We start from the raw sequence: 5,200 nt of genomic DNA, 5'->3' as shown, positions 1-5,200 counted from the left end.
GCAGAGGACATCATGAGAAACGTTGGGCTGGAAGAAGCACAAGCTGGAATCAAGATTGCTGGGAGAAATATGAATAACCTCAGATATGCAGATGACACCTCCCTTATGGCAGAAAGTGAAGAGGAATTAAATAGACTCTTGATGAAAGTGAAAGAGGAGAGTGAAAAAGTTGGCTTAAAGCTCAACATTTGGAAAACTATGATCATGGCATCTGGTCCCATCACTTCATGGGAAATAGATGGGGAAACAGTGTCAGACTTTATTTTGGGGGGCTCCATAATCACTGCAGATGGTGACTGCAACCATGAAATTAAAAGACGCTTACTCCTTGGAAGGAAAGTTATGACCAACCTAGATAGCATATTGAAAAACAGAGACATTACTTTGCCAACAAAAGTCCATCTAGTCAAGGCTATGGTTTTTCCAGTGGTCATGTATGGATATGAGGCTTGGACTGTGAAGAAGGCTGAGTGCCGAAGAGTTGATGCTTTTGAACTGTGGTGTTGGAGAAGACTCTTGAGAGTCCGTTGGACTGCAAGGAGTTCCAACCAGTCCATTCTAAAGGAGATCATCCCTGGGTGTTCTTTGGAAGGAATGATGCTAAAGCTGAAACTCCAGTACTTTGGCCACCTCATGCGAAGAGTTGACTCATTGGCAAAGAATCTGATGCTGAGAGGGATTAGGGGCAGAAGGAGAAGGGGATGACAGAGGATGAGATGGCTGGATGGCATAACCCACTCGATGGACGTGAGTCTGAGTGAACTCTGGGAGTTGGTGATGGACAGGGAGGCCTGGCGTGCTGTGATTCATGGGGTCGCAAAGAGTCAGACACGACTGAGCGACTGAACTGAACTGAACTGAACTATGAAACTGTTAGAGGATAATATAGGCACAACACTTGATGAGATAAATCAAACAAGATCCTCTATGACACACCTCCTAGAGTATCGGAAATAAAAACAAAGTAAACAATTGGGCATGATTAAACTTAAAAGCTTTTACATAGTGAAGGAACCTATAAGGAAGGTGAAAAGACAACCTTTATAATGGGAGAAAATAATAGCAAATGAAACAACTGACAAAGGATTAATTTCCAAAATATACAAGAAGCTCATATGACTGAAAGCCAGAAAAACAAACAACCCAGTAAAAATTGGGAAAATACCTAAACAGACATTTCTCCAAAGAAGACATACAGATGGGTAACAAACACATGAAAAGATGCTCAATATCACTCATTATTAGGGAAATGAAAATCTAATCTATAATGAGATATCACCTCACACTGTGAGAATGGCCATCATCAAAAATTCTACAAACAATAAATGCTGGAAAGGGTGTGGAGAAAATTGAATGCTCTTGTACTGTTGGTGGGAATGTAAATTGATATATCCATTATGGAAGGTGGTATGGAGATCCCTTAAAAAAACTAGGAATAAAACCACCATATGACCCAGAAATCACACTCCTAGGCATAAACCCTGAGGAAACCAAAATGCAAAAAGACACATGTATCCCATTGTTCATTGCAGCACTATTTACAATAGCTAGAACATGGAAGGCAATGGCACCCCACTCCAGTACTCTTGCCTGGAAAATCCCATGGATGGAGGAGCCTAGTAGGCTGCAGTCCATGGGGTCGCTAAGAATCGGACACGACTGAGCGACTTCACTTTCACTTTTCACTTTCATGCATTGGAGAAGGAAATGGCAACCCTCTCCAATGTTCTTGCCTGGAGAATCCCAGGGATGGGGGAGCCTGGTGGGCTGCCGTCTATGGGGTCTCACAGAGTCGGACACGACTGAAGTGACTTAGCAGCAGCAGAACATGGAAACAACTTAGATGTCCATCAACAGATGAATGGATAAAGAAGTTGTAGTAATATACACCATGGAATATTACTCAGCCATAAAAAGGAATGCATTTGAGTCAGTTCTAATGAGGTGGATGAGCCAGAACCTGTTATACAGAGTGAAGTAAGTCAGAAAAAGAAAGATAAATATTGTATTCTAATGCATATATACAGAATCTGGAACAATGGTACTGAGGAATTTATTACAGGGCAGCAATGGAGAAACAGACATAGAGAATAGACTTATGGAAATACGGAGAGGGAGGAGAAGGTGAGATATACGGAAGAAGTAACTTGGAAACTTACATTCAGTTCAGTTCAGTCGCTCAGTCGTGTCCGACTCTTTGTGACTCCATGAATTCATCAGTCGTGTCCGACTCTTTGCGACTCCATGAATTGCTGCACGCCAGGCATCCCTGTCCATCAGCAACTCCTGGAGTTCACCCAAACTCATGTGCATCGTGTCAGTGATGCCATCCAGCCATCTCATCTTCTGTCGTCCACTCCTCCTCCTGCCCCCAATCCCTCCCAGCATCAGGGTCTTTTCAAATGAGCCAACTCTTTGCATCAGGTGGCCAAAGTACTGGAGTTTCAGCCTCAGCATCAGTCTTTCCAATGAACACCCAGGACTGGTCTCCTTTAGGATGGATTGGTTGGATCTCCTTGCAGTCCAAGGGACTCTCAAGAGTCTTCCCCAACACCATAGTTCAAAAGCATCAATTCTTCGATGCCCAGCTTTCTTCACAGTCCAACTCTCATATCTCTACTTGACCACTGGAAAAACCATAGCCTTGACTAGACGGACCTTTGTTGGCAAAGTAATGTCTCTGCTTTTGAATATGTTATCTAGGTTGGTCATAACTTTCCTTCCAAGGAGTAAGGGTCTTTTAATTTCATGGCTGCAATCACCATCTGCAGTGATTTTGGATCCCCAAAAAATAAAGTCTGACACTTTTTCCACTGTTTCCCCATCTATCTCCCATGAAATGATGGGACCAGATGCCACAATCTTACTTTTCTGAATGTTGAGCTTTAAGCCAACTTTTTCACTCTCCCCTTTCACTTTCATCAAGAAGCTTTTTATTTCCTCTTCACTTTCTGCCATAAGGGTGGTGTCATCTGCATATCTGAGGTTACTGATATTTCTCCCAGCAATCTTGATCCAGCTTGTGCTTCTTCCAGCCCAGTGTTTCTCATGAGGTACTCTGCATAGAAGTTAAATAAGCAGGGTGACAATATACAGCCTTGACGTACTCCTTTTCTTATTTGGAAACAGTCTGTTACCATGTGTTAAATAGATAGCCAACAGTAATTTGCTGTATCACTCAGGAAACTCAAATAGGGGCTCTGTATCAACCTAGAGGGGTTGGATGGGGAGGGAGATTGGAGGGAGGTTTAAAAGGGAGGGGATATATGTATACCTATGGCTGATTCATGTTGAGGTTTGACAGAAAGCAGAAAAATTCTTTAAAGCAATTATTCTTCAATAAAAAATAATTTAAGAAAGAGTAGGATATAGTCTATTTGAAAAAGAATTCAGAATAATGACAGTAAAGATGATCCAAAATCTCAAAAACAAAATGCAGTTAAGAAAAATTGACTAGAGACATGGATTAAAAAAATGTAAGAAATATTTAATAAGGTCTAGGAGAAATGCAGTATAGTCAATCAGTAATGTACAATGCAATAACTGATATTAAAAACACTCTGGAGAGACCCAAGAGTAGAGTAATTAAGGCAGAAGTAAGAGTAAGTGTGTTGGATGATAGAGCAGTGGAATTAAATAAAGCAAAGAGGGAAAAAGTATAAAAAGAAGTGAGGATAGTCTCAGATACCTCTTGAACAATGTTAAACTCCCATCTATGGAGTTTAAACTATGAATTATAGCCATCCCAGAAGAAAAAGACAAAACGAAAGTGAATGAGAAAATATTTGAAGAGATTATAGGCAAAAACTTCCCTAAAATGGGGAGGAAATAGCCACCCACGTCCAATAAGCCCATAGAGACCCATACAGGAAAAACCGAAGGAGAATCATACCAGGACATGTATTAATCAAACTAACAAAAATTAAACACAAAGAGCAAATATTAAAAGCAGCAAGGGAAAAACAACAAAGAATATATAAGGGGATCCCCATAAGGATAATAGCTGATCTTTCAACAGAAACTCTGCAAGCCAGAAGGGAATGGAAAATTATGAAAGGGAAAACCCTGCAACCAAGGTTACTCTACCCAGAAGGAGCTCCTTCAGATTCCAAGGAGAAATCAAAAGCTTTACTGACAAGCAAAAGCTGAAGAGAATGCAGCACCACCAAACCAGCCCTTCAACAAATACTAAAGGATCTTCTCTAGACAGTAAACACAAAGGGTTTATAAAAATGAACCCAGAATAATAAAGTAAAAGGTAACAGGATCATACTTACCAATAATTACCTTAAACGTAAATGGGTTAAATGCCCCAACCAAAAGAGAAAGACTTGCCGAATGGATACATAAAACAAGACCCCTATACATGCTGTCTTCAAAGACACTGCTGCTGCTGCTAAGTCGCTTCAGTCGTGTCCAACTCTGTGCGACCCCATAGATGGCAGCCCACCAGGCTCCCCCGTCCCTGGGATTCTCCAGGCAAGAACACTGGAGTGGGTTGCCATTTCCTTCTCCAATGCATGAAAGTAAAAAGTGAAAGTGAAGTTGCTCAGTCATGTCTGACTCTTCGCGACCCCATGGACTGCAGCCCACCAGGCTCCTCCATCCATGGGATTTTCCAGGCAAGAGTACTGGAGTGGGGTGCCATTGCCTTCTCCACTTCAAAGACACACTTAGGGACAATTATAGACTGAAAGTGAGGGGTTGAAAAAAGATATTTCATGCAAATGGAGACCAAAAAAATTGGGAGTAGCAATACTCATACCAGATAAAATATACTTTAAAATAAAGACCATTATAAGACACAAAGGAGGACACTACATAATGATCAAGGGATTGATCAAAGAAGAAGATACAATTATATATATATATATATATATATATATATATATATATATATATATATGCACCAGCATAGGAGCACCTCAATACATAAGCAAATGGTAACAACTAATAAAGGGGAAATTGACAGTAACACAATAATAGTGGGAGACTTTAATACCCTACTTAAACTAATGGACAGATCATCCAGAGAGAAAATTATCAAAGAAACACAAGCTTGAAATGATACATTGGACCCGTTAGACCTAATTGATATCTACAGGGCATTTTACCCCAAAACAATGGATTTTACCTTTTTCTCAAGTGCACATGGAGCATTCTCCAGGATAGATCACATAATGGGCCACAAATTTCACCT

The sequence above is a fragment of the Bubalus bubalis genome, chromosome X, assembly GCF_019923935.1.
Source record: "Bubalus bubalis isolate 160015118507 breed Murrah chromosome X, NDDB_SH_1, whole genome shotgun sequence".
Classification (NCBI taxonomy): Eukaryota; Metazoa; Chordata; class Mammalia; order Artiodactyla; family Bovidae; genus Bubalus; species Bubalus bubalis.
This window is presented reverse-complemented; position numbering follows the sequence as displayed.